Consider the following 19,219-nt stretch of genomic DNA (forward strand, 5'->3'; position numbering starts at 1 on the left):
ATATGCTAGAGAGAGGAGAGAAAGAGAGAATGTCAGTGGGGGTGGTAAGGAGGGCAAATAGGGTGCTTTCCTTGCCTGGTGTGAGCTCTGGCACCATATGGAAGTATGAAAGATGCTGTGACATCAGAGGAAGATCTAGTCTCTCCTGTTTTCTGTCTCTCTTCCTCTGTCTCTATCTGAATGAACCTGTTGGCCTTGGGTGGTGAAATTATGTATGTGTGAGATTCCAAGGACATCACCACCCTCCAAAAAAATAAAATAAAAAGGAAGTGATATTTAGATTGTTTTTTTTTTTTTTTAAACAAAAGAGTTATTAGTTATGTAGGAAAGAATGAGATTGAGAAGAGGAGAGAGGGACAAGAAGAGAGAGCCAGAGAGATCATCCTACTGGCATATGAGACACTGAGGATCAAATTCTGGCCCTCACACTTGCAAGTCCAATACCTTTTCCACTATGCCACCTCCCGGGCTGCAGGACTGGATTCCTCGGTGCTTCCAGGTAGTGCAAGCGGCCTCTGCAGGAGCTGGGTAAATCTCAGCCAACAGTGGACTGTGGAGCTGGGTACCGGCTAGCTGATTAACTGGGGATTAGCCTACCTCCCCCTGCTGGAATTCAGATGCTCAGGCAAGCTGTGATGGTTTCCATAACATAACAGCTGGTGGTGTAATTTGGAGGACCCTCCCCTAATAAAATAAAGGCAAATGGGATTAGTTTGGGTTGTGAAACCCGGCCCAAAAGGAAGATAGATGCTACACCAGTCTGAACCGTTTCTTTCACAAAGTCCTAGAACACTAAAAATAAAAACACACCCAGCCAGTATGTTAAATTTGGAACTTGCCATTATTAAGATAATCTGGAGTCTTTTTAAAACGTTTATTAGTGCTTCCCTTTTTAAAACAAGATTTATGAGGTGGGGGGGGGGAAGGGAGTCAGAGCACAGCCTGGCTCCTTTCAGCATCTGCAGTGCTGGGGCCCAGACCCGCAAGTCTTGCGTTCTACTGCTGACCTACCCTCCTCTGCCAACCTGTATTCCCTTAGGGAAAAAAAAGATTTATTCACTATTATTTTTTAATTTGATAGGACAGAGAAAATTGAAAGGGGAAGGGAGAGAGGAAGACAGACATCTGCAGATCTGCTTCACAGCTCATGAAGCCTCCCCCCTGCAGGTGGACATCAGAGGTTTGAACCTAGGTCCTTGTGCTTGGTAACGTCTGTGCTCAACTAGGTGCACCAGCAGACAGCCCAGATTCATTCATTTATCAGTGAGAGAGAGGGTGGGGAGGACACCACTCTGGCACATGTGACTGTGTGATTTTACTATTCTGACTGCCTTTTCAGCTAGAGAGACAGAGACAGAGAGGAGAGATACCATGGCACCAAGTTGCTTCCAGTGAGGGGGCTACATCTCCAGCCTTCTATTCTTTCTCCTCTCCTCTCCTCTCCTCTCCTCTCCTCTCCTCTCCTCTCCTCTCCTCTCCTCTCCTCTTCCTCCTTTCCTTTCCTCTCTCTCTTTCTCCTATAAAGGTTTATTTATTTATTTTATTTGATAAGACAGAAGTTGAGAGGGAATGGGGAGACCCCATGCACTCAACATGTTACAGTGTGCAAGAACCTGGGTTCAAGTCCCCGGTCCCCACCTTCGGGGGAAAGCTTTGCAAGTGGTAAAGCAGGGCTGCAGGTGTCTCTCTGTCTCTCTTCCTCTCTATCTCCCGATTTCTGACTGTTTCTATCCATTAAATAAGTAAATAAAGATAATAAGATATTTAAAAAAAAAACATGTCATACCTTGTTGAGTAGATTCTGATCTCAGATATGTTAAAAAGCAAAAAGCAAGGCAGACTCTTCCCCCACCCCTTCCCATACGCTTCTTAGAATCAATACACTCTGGATCAGGACTGATTCGATTTCACTCTCCTTCTGACAGAGCTACTTAAGCTTTTTAAAATAGCCAGGTAAGCAGTGCTGTCACTCCGTCTCTCTTACTTCCTTCTTAGACCCGCTAGGTAAGCACTTTGAACTTGAAAAGCACTTGACTGTCAGATGGTCGGAGTTGTTTAACCACAGGAAGGTTTGGGGTTTTATACCTCCGAGCACTGTGGGTTTCTTTGTTCTCTGGTTTTCACTTTTTTCAGAATGAAGTGAGTTGCTGTAGGGTCAAAATTGTCCAAGTGATCTAGAGGTCTAGATGTCGCAACACTGTTAGAATGGTGACATGGACACACGTGTCTTCTGAAGAGTCCAGGAACATCCTTCAATAAGGAGGGTGACATTGAAGAAGGTACCAGTGACTGAAAAAAAAAAAAAAAACAAGGCAGGAAGAAATCCTCAAGTTCGGAGGTGCCCATTTCACTGTGCTCAGGTCACAGATTTTGTCTTGTCCAAACAATTTCCTTTTCAACATATTCCCGAATGTTTACAGTGGTAAAGAACTCATTATCTCAGCTCATTGAACGACTAGACCTATTAGGAATGTCAGTGTGGTCATGATTCCTTTGTTTTTAATTTCCTTAATTTTTTTTTTAAATATCTTTTTTTTTTTTTTTTTTGCCTCCAGGGATATTGCTGGGGCTTGGTGCCTGCACTACAAATCCACTGTTCCTAGCAACCATATATATATATTTTTTTTTTCCCTCATTGTTGTTGTTGCTGAAGTTGTTGTTGGATAGGACAGAGAGAAATCGAGAAAGGAGGGAAAGACAGAAGAGGAAAGAAAGATAGATACCTGCACATCTGCATCACCACTTGTGAAGTGACCTCTCTGCAGATAGGGAACCAGAGACTCGAACCAGGATCCTTGTGCCCATCCTTGTGCTTCACTTAACCTGGTGTGCTACTGCCTGGCCCCCTATTATATTTATTTACTGGATAGAGACAGCCAGAAATCGAGAGGGTAGGGGGAGATTGAGAGGGAGAGGGTAGGGGGAGAGAGAAAGAGACACACCTGCAGCACTGCTTCACCACTCTCAAAGCTTTCCCCCTGTAGGTGGAGACCAGGTGTTTGAACCTGGGTCCTTGTGCACTGTAACATGTGAGTTCAACCAGGAGCACCACCACCACCCTACCTCCTTTATTTTTCTTTTTGAAAAGGAACCTGAGGCCTGCCAAATAGTTCGTCTGGATAGTGAGCTTGCTTTCCCCCTATTATTACCATTTTATATACATATATTATTTTTTTAAGTATTCCTTTGTCTTCATAATAGGGGGAGAGGGAACCAAAACATCACTGTGATACTAGTTCTGAGAAACAGAAGACATAAAGGAGTTAGCAAGACTTCCATGGCTGGATAATTCTAGAGAAGCAGCACCAGGCCAGACAGATAACTGATGGGGCCGGGTGCTGGTGCACCTGGTGGAGTGCACACGTTACACTGTGCAGGGGCCTGGGTTTGAGCCCCCGGTCCCCACCTGCAGGGAAAAAGCTTTGAGAGTGGTGAAACAATGTTGCAGGTCTTTCTCTGTCTCTTTCTTTCTTTCTTTTTTTTTAAAGATTTTAAAAAATATTTATTTATTTCCTTTTTGTTGCCCTTGTTTTTATTGTTGCTGTAGTAATTATTGCTGTTGATGTCATCGTTGTTAGATAGGACAGAGAGAAATGGAGAGAGGAGGGGAAGACAGAGAGGGAGAGAGAAAGAGAGACACCTGCAGACCTGCTTCACTGCCTGTGAAGCGACTCCCCTGCAGGTGTCTCACGTCACTCCTAGCGCTTTGCGCCATGTGCGCTTAACCCACTGCGCTACCGCCCAGCTCCCTCTCCTTTTTTTTAAATAAGAGAGATATAGAAAAATACAGAGAGATAGAGAGAGGGAGAGAGAGACCAGAGCACTGCTCAATTCTGGCTTATGATGGTGCTGGGGATTGAACCTGGGGCCCTCTAGAGCCCTGGCTTCACTGCCTGTGAAGCGACTCCCCTGCAAGTGGGGAACTGGGGGCTCGAACCGGGATCCTTACGCAGGTCCTTGCTCTTTGTGCCACATGCTTAACCCGCTGCGCTATTGCCCGACTCTTGAGAGACACTTCTATCACTGCTTCACTGCTCATGAAGCTTCCACTCTGCAGGTGGGGTCCAGGGTCTTAAACCTGGGTCCTTGCTTGTGCATGGCAACGTGTGCATTCAGTCAGGTGTGCCAGCCTCCAGCCCCATCTTTGCTATTCTTGAAAGCACCTAGTCAATTTGTTCTCTCAGCTCTCATTCTCACCTCTGCCTCCAAGTGCTAACAAAACCTGACCTTGCTTAGCTCTGCTGATCAGAAAAGATGAGGGGTGTTCTGGGTGATCTGTCCAAAAATTCTCTCCCTTCTTAGACCTATATGTGCATGGCCCATGGGAACTGCTGTCCAGGTACCCAGATGTCTCACCGTTCCCCCCCTGAAAACAGACTGTCGTGATTTTCACTCTGGGCCTGCTTTTTCCAGGGTCCCTGAGTGGACTACCCAGGAGTGGGCATTTTGAGTGTGTGCCTCTGGAGGTCCCTCATGGCTCATGTCCACATTCTTCCTCTGTGCACTTACCTCAGTGGTGGTGGAGAGTTTGGAACAGTCCCCAGAAAGGTTGGCCGTCTCTGTTGCTCATGTCAGATTGAGTCCCCCCCTGCCCTTCTTGTTCTGTGTCTCCCTGGGAGGAAGGAGAGAATGGCCCATGCTGCCCTATGTGACTCTGACTGAATGGCTGCAATTGCTCTCGGATCTGTCTGCCTCGTTGCCCTGTGAGCTCCAGAGGGCAGGGAAGGTCCTGTTCAGTTTGTCTCCCAGCTCCCAGCAAGTTGGCATTCAGTCAGTATTTGCTGACTGCAGGGATGAATAAAGCCTGATTGGGAAATATAATAATCCCTTTGCCATTTCCGAAGTGTAATCATCAGATGTACTTTCTTCAGTGTTCGAGAACATTTTTAGGCTACTGAAGCTATGTATGTGTCTGTGTGTGTGGGGGGGAGTTCTGCTGTTGATAACATCATGACAAACTACTTACTAGCACTTATGAGTGATAGATATCTTACAAGCTTTCATAGGCATTTGGACTGATTCCAGATTTTTCTTTTCCTTTCTTTTTCTTATTTCTTTTTTCTACTGGCATTATCACTGGGGCTCAGTGCCAGCACTGTGAATCCACTGCTTCTGGCAGCCATTTTTTTCTACTATATTGGATAGGACAGAGAGAAATTGAGAAGGGAGGGGGAGATAGAGAGGGAGAGCGAGAGAGACACCCGCAGACCTGCTTCACTGCTCGTGAAGCTTTCCCGCTGCAGGTGGAGAGCAGGGGGCTTGAACTTGGGTCCTTGCACAGGTCCTTCCACGTAGTACTTTGCAACTAGCCGGGTGCACCAATGCCCACCCTACCCCCATCACCCTCCAGTGTAGTCTCAATCCGTTACTATGTATCATCAATTTATTTATTTATTTTAGATAGACAGGATTTGAGAGGGGAGGAGAGAGAGAGACAGACAGACAGACGGACAGGTAGATCTGCAGCATTGCTTCAGTGCTTGTGAGACTTCCCCCCCTGCAGGTGTTTGAACCAGGGGTGTGCACTCAACCAAGGGCACCACCACCTGGCCCGTGCACGGTGTTCTGTGAGACATCTCCCCATATATTTCCTACCAGTCACAAAAATGCCGCTAGCAGACCCGGAAGACCGCACTCACAAGTCTCTGTGAAAGCAACAGCACCAGGATCCAAGCCAGACTGACAGAAATATATCTCGCTGGGGGTTGGGCGGTAGCGCTGTGGGTTAAGCGCCCGTGGAGCAAAGTGCAAGGATCCCGGTTCGAGTCCCCGGCATCCCACTTGCCGGGGAGTCGCTTCAGAAGCGGTGAAGCAGGTCTGCAGGTGTCTCTATCTTTCTCTCCCCCTCTCTGTCTTCCCCTCCTCTCTCCATATCTCTCTGTCCTATCCAATAACGATGACATCAACAACAACAATAATAACTACAACAATAAAACAACAAGGGCAACAAAAGGGAATAAGTAAAATATCAAAAAACAATATCCATTTAAAAAAAAGTGTATCTCACCCTCGTGAAAGCGATTGGTATGAAAAAAAAAAGTGACTAGAAATAAAAGTAGGAGGGACACGGGTGCAAAAGAGTTCTGTGATGGTTGGCTCTTCATTTGTTCCCAGGCTTCTGCTTTATGCCCCTGCTCTCTGGAGTGCTGTGGGAAGGCCCACAATAAGTTTTTGGCAGACTTGGTTTTCAGCTCATTAGCATTTGGGTCCCCAGTAGCAAGAGCAGGCCCCCGTCCTCTTTCTAGTGGGCTCTGTGAAGGAAGCTTTTCGAAGAAGAGGGGAAAACAGGACATCCAGTCGGCCGTCAGGGATTGTGAGGAGGGTCAGGCGGCCTTGGCAAGACTCAGCCAGATGGACTTGACTGCCCAGAGGAACGCCAGGGCCCGCCCTCGTGACGGGTCGGCTTTGCCATGAACCTGCATTCACTGCATTCTTAAGATGGTGTGAAGTGGCTCTCCTCTGGCCCAAGGATGTCTTGCCCGTTTCCCTCCACTGCTTGGGTTTTTTTTTTTTTCCCCTTGCAAGTGGAGATTTGACATTTTGACAGCTGCCCCCTCCATCCCTGCTTTCCATCCCCTTTTTCTCAGAAGTACCTGGCACCTCAAGCACTTTGGAACTTGCTGGTCCACCGTGCACCAAGCCCACAAAATCGTCTTTGGAGTCACACAATGTTCCAAAAAATGTGTCTTGGAATCCAGTGAGACGTGGCTTCATTCGGTCTGGGAAAGTCTGATTTACCATCCAGGGTCCACCCTGTATCGTGTGAGGTCGCGACGCTAAACTTCAGATACCGACGTGAATCTTGATCCAAGTATGCTGCTTCTGCTATTATTACTGTGATTGAATATTTTGTTTATTTTTATTTTATTGGATAGAGACAGAGAGAAATCAAGAGGGAAGGGGGAGACAGAGAGGGAGAAAGACAGACACTTGCAGTCCTGCTTCATCGCTTGTGAAGATTTCCCCCTGCTGGTGAACACCAACGGCTTGAACCCGGGTCCTTGCACATGGTAATGTGTACAGTTAAGCCAGTACACCACTCACTGCCTGGCCCCTGGTTCTGTTGTTAATATTATTCTTGTTACTATTCTCGTTATTATTATTATTTATTTTACTAATAGCTGCAGTAATATTGGAGTATTGCTTCCAGGCAAAGGATTGAAAAAGACTCAGTGGACAGTCTGAACTCTCAGTCTTCCTCACTTCCTCACTTCAGGCTGATGAAGCAATGGAGGGAGCCAGGTAGGGCCACACCTGGTTGAGTGCACGCACCATCTTGCACAAGGAGCGGGTTCAAGCCCCAGCCCCCACCTGCAGAGAGGGGGGAGCTTCACAGGTGGTGAAAGCAGAGCTCCAGGTGACTCTCTGTCTCCCTTGCCTCTCTTAATTTCTCTCTATCCCACCTGCTGCACCCCATAATGATCCTGGGTCCATACTCCCAAGGGGTTAAAGAACAGGAAAGCTTATCAGGGGAGGGAGTGGGAGGGGATATACGGAGCTCTGGTGGTGGGAATTATACCTCCCCTTATCCTATGGTCTAAATGACAATTTCTCTCTGTCCTATCAAATAAATAAATACTTTTTAAGAATAGGAATGGTAACTTCCCAGAGGATGTTCTTTGTATCTAGTTCCTTTTCTAATCTGAAATCGTCACATAGTTGCCTTCCTCATTCAGCAAAAGAGAATCTGGCTGATGCAGCAGCAGAAAAAAGTTGCAAGTGTTGACTGGGTGCCCACAAACACTTGATAAACAAAGGTCCCTAGAAGGCAGACTTTCTGGAGCCCACCCCCTGCCTCACAGGTTACCTCTGCCCCAACCCACCTCCCTGGGCTCCAGGGGGAGATGGAGGGAGTCTCCCCACTCAGCCTGGCCTGGACTCATGAATGACAGAGTCACTCAGATTTCCAGAGCAGGTTGGCGGGCGGCCACCTGTCTCTCTCCTGTTCTTTTTGGTCAGGACCTGGGTGTAACCTTGCCATTGTGGTTGGCTTCTCTCTCTCTGCCTCTGAATGTACAGGAACAACCGAGTCACTCTCATAATTTTATGTGGCTCAGAAAGTTCCTTGCCAAAAATAACCACCCTGGCTTCCTACTTGTAGACTTCCAGGGAACTTTCCCCTTTCCCTCTCTCCCTTCTCTCTCTGCACTCAGTCTGATCCCTTCTGATATTTCTCTGTGCGCTGGGCAGACGCGGAGCCCTGGTTTACTTCCAGAGTGGCTACAGCACCAAAACAAAATAAAAATAAACTCCATCTCCCTTTGGTGGTCCTGGTCAGAGCAGGGGTAGTCGGAGCTCCTCACATACAGATGCTCAGCACAAAAGGGGACGCAGACCTTACGTCTGGCCCAGGGAAACCTGCAGGACCACCTTAGATGGTCACAGAAAGATGACGGGGGGACGGATGCCTGGTGTTATTCCTGGTCCGTGAGTAGCCACAGTTCCTCCACTCTCCTTATCTTTCACGTCTAGAATTTCTTGGCCCAAGGGATTGTGCCTTGAAGCCTCTGCTTGCTGCCTTAGCTGTTCTAGCTCTTTCCCAAATGTATGTTAACACTTACTTCTTGGCAGTGGGATGGCTGAACTTTGGCTCTTGTGTAATTGTTAGGCTGCTGTTTTAGTGACACTGAGACTTGATTAAATTGAATTTCCAGTGAAATTTGATTTTTGAAAGTTTCTTCTTGGACCAGGATGTAGCACAAAAGGGAATGCGCCCAACTTTCATGTCCAAGGCTCAGAGGGCCTAGGTGCAATTCCTTGCACCACCAGAAGTTAGCACTGAGCAGTGTTCTGTTCTGTCCTTTAAATTTTTTTTTTAATTTTTTTATATTAATTTTCTCTTTTGTTGCCCTTGTTGTTTTTTATTGTTGTAGTTATTATTGCTGTTGTTGTTGTCATCGTTGTTGGATAGGACAGAGAGAAATGGAGAGAGGAGGGGAAGACAGAGGGGGAGAGAAAGATAGACACCTGCAGACCTGCTTCACCGCCTGTGAAGCGACTCCCCAGCAGGTGGGGAGCCGGGGGCTTGAACTGGGATCCTTACACTGGTCCTTGCACTTCACGCCATGTGCGCTTAACCCACTGCGCTACCGCCCGACTCCCCTGTCCTTTAAATTTTTAAAAATAAAATGACCCATTTAAATGAAAGCTGCTTCTTATTTTTTTTTTTACCAGAAAGTCTTTTTTTTTTAAAGATTTAATTTATTTATTAATGAGAAATATAGGAGGAGAGAGAAAGAACCAGGCATCACCCTGGTACATGTGCTGCCAGGGATTGAACTCAGGACCTCATGCTTGAGAGTCCGATGCTTTATCCGCTGCGCCACCTCCCAGACCATGAAAGCTACTTCTTAACAGGTGGGGAGGGTTCAGCAGATAAAGCACCTGCTTTGTAAGCCTGAGGCCCCAGGTTTGACCCCCAGCACCAGGTATGACAAGAGGGCTGGGCTGTCTCTCTTTTATTAAATAAGACTTTGAACTCTTTTTAAAAAGTTTCTTCTGGGGGTTGGGCAGTGGCACAACCAGTTAAGTGCACATAGTACTTTAAGCGCAAGTATCCAGGTTCGAGCTCCAGCTCCCCCACCTGAGGGGGGACACTTCATAAGCAGTGAAGTAGGTCTTCAGGTGTCTGTCTGCCTCTCCCTCTCTATCTCTCCCTCCTCTCTCAATTTCTCTCTATCCCATCCAATAAAATGGGGGAAAGTAGCCTCTAGGCACAGTGGATTTGTAATTCCTGTGCCTAGCTCCACCAATAACCCTAGAGGCAAAAAAGGAAAAAAAAAAGTTTCTTCTGGAGGAATTGTGTGAGAAGGTTGTTTAGAACATGCCTCATAGCTGCTGTGGTTCTCAGAAACTAGCCTGCATCCAGATCAGCTGGAGAGTGTCCCCGAGCATGGGGACTGGGTTCTTGCCGGGCTAGCTTCGCGGGCGGGAGAGAGAGAGACGACCAGGGACTCATGGCTGAGTGGTACGCAGTTCAGTCTTTATTCATGTGGAACGCAGCCCAATCTAAGCTATCTCTAATCACAATCCTGTCCTTATATATCCTGAGGCGGAAGTGTCAGGTCCGAAGAGGATGTACATAGGATAGGGATGGGGAGAAGGAAAAAGCGTGCAAAACAGTGAGGATTAAACCAGTGCCCTGGAGGCAGGGCGGTGCTTAGTTAACAGTGGTTATGTAAACAGAATATCACAGTGTTAAATAGGGGGGATGAAACCAATGAAACAGAAGGGGTCTTAGAAGCAGAATTTAGAAGGAGACCAACAGGTTCTCATTGCTTAGTTGATATGAAGAGAGGACCAAGGCTTTTCTCCTTATTGTTAATGATGAATTGATTTTTAGGACACAGAAAGCAAGAGAGCAGATTTCTGCTCTGGCATATACAATGTGGGGGACTGGCTGATTTAAGTCCAGTGTTTGACCCACCAGCACACCTCCCTAGCTATGAGACTTCGGTCTCTCTCTCTTTTTCCTCTCTCTCTCTTTTTCCTCTTCTTTTCCTTCCTTTTTTTATTGCACAAGGGTTATCATGGGGTTCTGTGTCACCACTACAAATCCACTGTTCTCAGAGGCCTTATTTTATTTATTTTACTTTTTGATAGGATAGAAATTGATAGGGGAGGGGAGTTAGAGAGCTTCACCACTCGTGAAGTTTCCCCCCTCCTCCCCAGCTGGTGGAAATCAGAGGATCAGAGACTTAAACCCAGGTCCTTGATCATGGTAATATGTACGCTTAGCCAGTTGCACCACCACCCAGCTCCAAGACTTAAATCTTCTAGCAGGTCCTCAGTGGAACCTCGGGGAGAGTGGGGCTTCAACACCCTCAGGTTTCCTGCTGTCTGTGTCCTGTGCGTTCTTGGAAAGTCCCCCTTTCCTGCTGGCCAGCTGCCCTGTGTATCAGCCAGTCCTGGCCTGAGCACCCTCCCCAAACCTCAGGTCAGGACTCTTCATACCAGCTTCATGGCTGAACCGATCTCCCACTCCCCCCAATTCTTTAACCACAGGACCATCGTACTATCTATCTGCTTCCCTTAGCAGTATGGCGCTACCATGTGGTGCTGGGGCTTGCCCCTAAGTCACTTATGGCAAGGCCTGAGTTCTACTGGGTGAACTGTCTCCTAGTTCCTCTGTCCAGCCCTCTCATATGCCTCCTGCACCAGTCTCAGGACCCCAGTGAATTCAGAGAGGAAATTGATGGTGTTTATATGGCCCGCTAGTCTCTGTGCTTCCACTGCCCACAGCCACAGAGCCCTCCTGCCAGAAGGGGTCCAGCCCTCAGTGCCGGAGAGAAATGGAGAGTAGGGCCACCATGCTGGAAGGGTAGCGTGGGTCCCACTGGGAAGGTCAGGCACATCGACTGTGTCCTGTGCAAACGCAAGGCATGGGGGTCAGGAAGTAGGCAGAGTGCATACCTTGCCAGGTCTGAGAACCCGGACTTGATGCCTGGCACTGCCTGGGGGCCCCTTGGACAGCACCAGGAGGAGCCCTGTGGATGAACCATTGTGTCTCTCTCCTCTTTCTTTTTCTCCTTCTTTCTTCCATTTACCTCTGTTTGTATATAGGACATAAAAACTGGACTGAGGAAGTCATGTGAGGCCTCAGTTCCTTCTCTGGCTCTACAGACAAGCAGATAGACGGGGCCATGCAGTGGTGTACCCGGTTGAGTGCACACGTTACCAAGTACAAGGACCCAGGTTTGAGTCCTCGCTCTTTACCTGCGGGGGGAACGCTTCACAGGTGGTGAAGCAGGTCTGCAGGTGTCTCACTTTCTCTCCCCCTCTCGATTTCTCCCTCCCCTCTTGATTTCTCTCATCCTATCAAAGTTAAAAATAGAATGAGGGGAGAGGAAGGGAGAGAATGGCCATAGGTAGTATGGGCCCCTGACCCCAGTGATAGCCCTGTTGGCAATTGCAAATTTTTTAAAAGTCAGATAGATGACAGGCTTGTTCTCCAGAACCATCTCCCAGAGGCCAATGGCTTCAGGCCTTCTCTCCCTGTGCTGCTGACGGTTCTTGGAGTGTGGGTCCATCACCCCACGCCTTGCCACCCTCACTATGTGACCCTACCCCTCTCTTTGTGTCCCTTCTCCTCTTCTTAGAAGGACATAAGTCTTTGGATCAAGACCTGCCCAGGTGGCCTCAAACACATGACATCTACAAAGACCTTATTTGCAAACAGGGTCGCATTCACCAGTACCTACCTAGGGTGGGGTGAGGAGGTTGGGACGTCCAGGTGTCTTTCTCTGGAAGGCGACACAGCTCAGCCTGGACACTGGCTTGGCTGCACCTGGTGATCTCAGGGCTCATGCTGGAGCCTTCTGCTGACCCTACCTGATCATCCACAGAGTGCCCGCCCACTCGCAGGGAACCAGGGACTGTGACACCGGCAGCTGGCTGAGGGAGGGTGTGCAGAAGCGGGGTGCAGGAAGGAGGTGGTGAGCCGCCCCCAGGGTCTGCAAATCACTCACCTTTGCAGGTGAGAGATAATGAGACGTGAGTCAGAGAGACCTGGGAAGGGCGAGGAGGGGTAGGGCCAGGGAGCAGGTCTGAGACAGGGCTGGGTGTCTGGGCAGGAAACTCTTGGTCATCCGGCCTTATGAAAAGTGTGTGTGTGGGTAGATAATCTCTCTCTCTCTCTCTCTCTCGTCTATGATGTCTGGTGGAGATAAACAAGACCATGCAAACCTCTCTTTCTCACTCTTCATCAGACCTGAAGGGCGCTTCACTGTGCTGGGGAGGAGAGTGGTGAAGTGGAAGTGAAGTCAAAGGATGTGAGCAGCAATCAGGAGAGAGTCATTTTAGCAGCCTGGGAGGGGCCTTCGTGGGCAGAGGATGTGCTTTGCAAACCTGAGGTCTCGGGTTCGATCCCTGGCTCCTCCGAGGGTCACAGTAGTGCTCTGTGCTTGTTCTCTCTGTGGGTCCCTCATTAAACAGGTCGAGATTTTAAAAGGAGAAGTGGAAGAGAAGCACAAACTGGCTTTTTTTTTTTTAAAGGTTTTATGTAGATGGAGTGTTTGCCTGAGCCATGTCTGCCTCCCGTCCTGAAGCCAGCACACACACACACTCTCTCTCTCTCTCTGTTCAGGGCAGGTCCAAACCACCTCCAGGGAGCCTCAACCCTTCTTTTTAAAGGTATTTATTTAGGGTAGAAGAGGTAACATAATAGTTATGCAAAGGCTTTCATGCCTGAGACTCCACCAAAGTCTCAGGTACAATCCCCAGCATCACAATAAGCCAGAGCTGAGCAGTGCTCTGGTGGTGTGTTCTCTTTCTCTCCGTGTTTGTGTGTGTGTGTGTGTGTGTGTGTGTGTGTGTGTGTGTGTTTCCCTCTGTATCTCATTATACCTATCAATAAAATCTTAAAAATTAAGATAAAGTGGAGTCGGGCAGTAGCACAGTGGGTTAAGCGCAGGTGGCACAAAGCGCAAGGACCAGCTTAAGGATCCCCGTTCGAGCCCCCGGATCCCCACCTGCACTGGAGTCTCTTCACAAGCAGTGAAGCAGGTCTGCTCTCCCTTCTCTGTCTTCTCTTTCTCTCTCCATTTCTCTCTGTCCTATCCAACAACGATGACATCAATAACAAGAACAATAATAACTACAACAACAATAAAAAAAACAAGGGCAACAAAAGGGAAAATAAATAAATATAAAAGAAAAAAAAATTAAGATAAAGGTATTTATTGATTATATGTCATGATGGAGAGAGACCAGAGCATCACTTCAGCATATGTGGTGCTGGGGATTGAACCCAGGGTCCTAATGCATGCAAATCTTGGACTCTACTGCTGAGCCACCCTCCCTGGCCTGGAGACTTAGGAGTCAGGACTTAGCTCAGGAGTTAACTCCCTGAGACTTAGCTCAGGGAGTCAGGGTTAGCACTGGGACACTTCCCTCCTCATAGCGCCATAGTATTGTCAGCAAGGGACTGGGAACGACATGGCGAGGCGAGGCTCATGTGTGAGACAGAGCCTGGTTCCCAACCAGAACTTTGCACCTGCTCACTCCCTTCCTTTCCCTCCCATCTTCTTTCTTCTTCCAGATTTTCTGACACTTAGAGCCAGGGCTCTCGGTGCTGTTCTCTCCCTCTGAAAATAAGACTCAAACAGTAATAAAGTTTCTCTAGAGGGTTTGCTCAGAACTTCCTGGGACCCCTGACTGTGTAACGCACCCAGAGTTCCTAGGCGAGGGGCCTCAGTGGGAGCCCCCAAGCTCTGGGCTCACTTGTTGGAGAGCAGTAATGGCTGCCTGAGCACGGGGGGTCATGGGAGGTTGTGTTTGGGGGAGACAGAAGCTGCTGGCTGCTCCTTCCTGTTCCCATGCTGGCTGGTGGCTGCCGGCTGCCCAGCTGCTGCTGTCTGTCAGCTGGGGCTCCTGGCTGCTGACCTTCCAGAAGCAAGAGAACAGCTCACAGAACCTCAGCCTGTGGGGGTCCGAGGTGTGGCTGCAGCTCCTGGCAGGCTTGGTTATCCAGCCTCCACGGCAAGGTGCTCTGGGGGATGCCCGGGTCCTCCCGGAAGCTCCACTTGGACTTGGATTCTGGAATGAGAAAGCAGTGGCCTGTATCCCTCCCTCACTTGATAAAACCAAGGGTTCAGGGAGTCGGGCTGTAGCACAGCGGGTTAAGCGCAGGTGGCGCAAAGCACAAGGACCGGCATAAGGATCCCGGTTCAAACCCCGGCTCCCCACCTGCAGGGGAGTCGCTTCACAGGCGGTGAAGCAGGTCTGCAGGTGTCTATCTTTCTCTCCCCCTCTCTGTCTTCCCCTCCCCTCTCCATTTCTCTTTGTCCTATCCAACAACGACAACAACAATAATAACTACAACAATAAAACAACAAGGGCAACAAAAGGGAATAAATAAATAAAAAACAAACAAACAAACAAAAACCAAGGGTTCTAGGATAGGGTGGTGGCACACTTGGTTGAGCACACATGCACGAGGACCCAGGTTCAAACCCCTGGTCCCCCACCTGCAGGGGAGAAGCTTCACAAGTGGTGAAGCAGTGTTGCAGGTGCCTCTCTGTCTCTCTTTCTTGCTATCTTACTCCTTCCCTGTCTCTTTCCAATAAGTAAATAAATAGGTTTTTTTTGCCTCCAGGGTTATTGTTGGGACTCGGTGCCGGCACTGTGAATCCACTGCTCTTGGAGGCTATTTTCCCCCCCATTTTTGTTGCCCTTGTTGCTCTTATTGTTATTATTATTGTTATTGATGCCATTATTATTGGATAGGACAGAGAGAAATGGAGAGAGGAAGGGAAGACAGGGGGAGAGAAAGATAGACACCTGCAGACCTGCTTCACTGCCTGTGAAGTGACTCTCCTGCAGGTGGGGAGCCGGGGCTCGAACCGGGATCCTTATGCTGGTCCTTGTGCTTTGCACCACCTGCGCTTAACCCGCTGCACTACCACCCAGCCCCGTAAATAGATATCTGAGAGAGAGAGAGAGAGAGAGACAGAGTCCTGGGCTCACTAGTCCTGCCTCCTAGGAGTGAGACAAAAGGCTCAAATTGTCTTCTTGTTTTTCCAGGCCCCCTCCTCCCCCTCTGCTCTGGTCCTGTCCCCAGTGACTGGCCTTAGAGTCCCACTTTTAAGGTCCATCCCATAGAACCACCAACGTGAGGTGCAAAGCTGGAGATATGAGCCACTTTGCAACAGAGTTCCTAGTGGGGAAACCAGAGAAGTGACCTGGAGGAGAAGCAGGACGGGGCTTTTGGGAGCAAGCTCACATCCAGCCAGATGACAGGGACTCCGAGAATAGGAGTGAGTGCCAGGGCACTTTGTAAGCTGCAAAAGGCTTTGCAAATATGTGGGGGTGGGGGCAAAGCCTCAAGAGAGTGTGTGTGTGTGTGTGTGTGTGTGTGTGTGTGTAATCCCTCAGAGGCCATTCACATTTTATGTATTTAAACTCTTGGCATTAGAAATTTAACAGCAAATTTCACATCTGGCGTTTTGCCAACCGAGAGGAACACTCCCAGAGCCATTACAGATGAGCCAAGGTGTGTCTTCATCCTTCCACGAATTTGATTCTTTCTCACTAGGAGAATGAGAAGCAAATGCTTAGCAGAGGTTCGACTGTGTTCATATCACAGTCTTTCATTGGATCCACCTTCCCGTGGTGCATCCCGTGAGTACCCATTCATTGGGGAAACTGACGATCCTTCCTAGCTGACTGAATCCACATGGATCCCAGTCACTTTCAAAGCCAGCAACAAGCAGCTCCTGACAGCTTTCAACCTGACGCTGTTGACTGGCTACGGAAGAAGGGCAAATGCTAGAAGAAGAACAGTCTTCCAAAGCTCGTTAAAGCACATATGTAGGGGCCTGGCGGTAGTGCATCGATTTGAGCACACACCTGACCGTATACAAGGATCTCAGTTCAAGCCCCCAGTCCCCACCTGCAGGGGGGAATCTTCGTGATCAGTGAAGAAGTTCCTACAGGTGTCTTGCTTTGTCTCTCTCTTATTTTAAAAAATATTTATTTATTATTGTATAGAGATAGAAATTGAAAGAGGAAGGGGAGATAGAGAGGGAGAGAGACAGAGGGACACCAGCAGCCCTGCTTCTACACTTGTGAAACTTTCCCCCTACAGGGAAAAGGGGCTTGAACCTGGGTCCTTATGTACTGTAATGTGTGCGCCTAACCAGGTGTGCCAACGCCTGGCCCTCTCTCTCCCTTTCTGTCTTTCGTCCCTTCTCTGTTTCTCTCTGCCCTACTGAAATAAAGGGGAAAGAAACAAACCTAAAGAAAAGATAGGAAAAAAAAAGAAAAGAATCCCTTATGCAGACAGGAACTAAGTTTCAGCAATAACTCAGGTGGGAATTAAAAATAAATAAATAAAGCACTTTTATTTATTTTTTTCTTCTTCTTCTAGCGTTTGCCCTTCTTCCGTAGCCAGTCAACAGCATCAGGTTGAGCCTGATGTAAAGTTTCGAGACCTCCTTTGAATCTGGAGAGGTGGCCAGAGCGTTGCTCAACTCTGGCTTCTAATGTTGCTGGGGATTGAACCTAGGACCGTAGGGTCTTAGGCATGAAAGGCTTTTGCAGAACCATTAAGCTCTCTCCCCAGCGCTTGTTACGAATGTTTATGGTCCTTTCTGTGACTAGGCTCTGGGTTACTGAGAAGAGTGAGACAAAGGCTAAAATTAGATATATACTGTGTAATTCAGTCAATGCTCATCAAGCTGTTCGTAGGACAACATAAGCTCCGCTGTAAACAGATCTTTACCTGTAATGTTAAAGATGATGGAGACTAAGGCAAAGGAGGGGTTCATGGGAGGAAAGATTCGGGTGAGCCTGTGCTGAGAAAGGACTTCTGGGATCATCTTTCATATCAGTGTCCTTGGATGGGTGTGTTGGGGGAGGGGGATGGGGGAAGCCTACCTGAGAATACGCAGCTGTGGAGCTGAGCTTCTTACCACCTGCCCCGGTACTGTGGGTGTTGCTGTCTCTCCCATTTGCCGTTTTGGGTAGAGGCTGTGTGCTGCCCTGCTTTGCCTGGGGTGTGGGCTGCCTCCAATTTTCTGCTTTGCCACGCTTGGGTGGCCTTTGTCCTTACAGACCCACAAAACCTGGCCACTACTGCTAGTTTGTAGCAGGAGAGAATAAGGAAGAGTTCCACCCCATCCTACCCTCGCTGGCACATTCTGGAATAGCACACACACCTTCCACGCTTACATCACCTGGACACACCTTGCTACCCAGGTGATGGAAAGAATTATTATTATTTCAAGTGGTGACAGGGAATGAACCTAGGCTGAGACCTCCCTGGGCTAATTTTCTATTCTTTATTCTTTTTATTGTTTATGTAGGTATTGGATAGAGACAGCAATTGAGAATGAATGGGAGCTAGAGAGGGAGGGAGGGAGGGAGGGAAGGAGAGAGACAGAGAGAGAGAGAGAGAGAGAGAGACCTGTAGAAATGCTTCACTGCTCTTGAAGCTTTCCCCCGGCAGATGGAGACTTGAGGACTTGAACCCGGGCCCTTGCACACTGTAATGTGTGTGCTTAATTAGAATTAGGTGCGCCACCACCCAAGTCCAGGAATGAATTCTTGATTCTGAGCAGCGTGTGCTCAGCCCAAACCCCAAGCGGGATGGTATTGCTTCGAGAGAGGAAGCACTGCCTTGGGAAGAGCCGCTGGGGTGATCACAGCTGAGCCCACGGTCCCCTTGGGGCAGGTTACCCAGATAGAAAGAAATCTGGACCAGGGGGAGGACAGGTTGACACAAGAAGACCGTGACTCAGCTGATCACACAGGCTCCAGAATTCCTGGGATGGCTCAGTCCTGGTTGTGCTTTTTGGTCTCGAGAAGTCAAAGTTGCATTTCTTTTTAATTTTTATTTATTTTTAAAGAGTGATTACCCCCGGCTCCCCACCTGCAGGGGGCATGCTTCACAAGCGAGGAAACAAGTCTGCAGGTGTCTCTTTCTCTTCCTCTCTGTCTACCCCACTTCTCTCAGTTTCTCTCTGTACTATAAAATAGTAATAAAAAATAATAGAAAGAAAGAAAAAAAGGAAAAAATTGCCGATGCTACTTGGAGCGTGGTGCTGTCTGTGGTGCTAATGTGCAGTATCGGGGCTTGAACCCAGGGCCTGCACTCTCCCTGCTGAGCCATCTCCTGACCCCTAGAGTAGGGTTTTATGCCCTCTGACAAGGAGCCACCTAAGTTCCCAGGGCTCACAGTTTACCTCCACACAATGAATAACGAATTCAACTTTTGCAACTGGGCCCGCGTTCCTCCTGCCTGTCGATGGCTCTGAGACCCTGGTGTGTTGACCACAGGAGGTTCAGTTAAAGCCTGTCCTGCACGTTCAGAATAACAGAAAGGGAAACTCAAAGCAGGATCTGACTGAATTTGGAGTAGGGCACCAAAGGAAAAACCCTGGGTTGAGGGTGAGGGTGGATGTTCAGCTTCATGGGGGGGGATAGGGGGGTGGGATGGGACACAGTCTTTTGGTGGTGGGAATGGTGTTTTATGTACACGCCTATTGGTTTGTAGTCATATAAATCACTATTTAAGTAATATGAGAGGGGAAAAATTGAATGTTTCAAACTTTTTAAAGCACAAACTGAGTCTTTTTATATATAGGCTGTCTTTGATATGTTGAATCTCTTTTTAAAAGCTTAGTCCAGGGAGAACAGAAGCAACCGGTGGCACAGCTATATACAAATAAATAATCTCAAAGGACATAAAATATGGTGATAGTGTGTATGATACAGCAAA

At 48.3% G+C, this 19,219-nt stretch overlaps 1 protein-coding gene and 1 long non-coding RNA gene across 2 annotated transcripts in view; one reads left to right on the plus strand and one right to left on the minus strand.

Moving 5' to 3' along the window:
* Positions 1-19,219, plus strand: part of MYO1E (myosin IE) — a 221,547-nt gene that overhangs the window by 37,389 nt on the left and 164,939 nt on the right. The window lies entirely within an intron of this gene.
* On the minus strand, positions 13,662-17,845 carry LOC132533322 (uncharacterized). Its single transcript, XR_009545200.1, has 2 exons — positions 17,377-17,845; positions 13,662-14,535 (listed from the first exon to the last, which is right to left on the minus strand). It is a non-coding gene; the product is annotated as an uncharacterized LOC132533322 (long non-coding RNA).

The sequence above is a fragment of the Erinaceus europaeus genome, chromosome 16, assembly GCF_950295315.1.
Source record: "Erinaceus europaeus chromosome 16, mEriEur2.1, whole genome shotgun sequence".
NCBI classification, from domain to species: Eukaryota; Metazoa; Chordata; class Mammalia; order Eulipotyphla; family Erinaceidae; genus Erinaceus; species Erinaceus europaeus.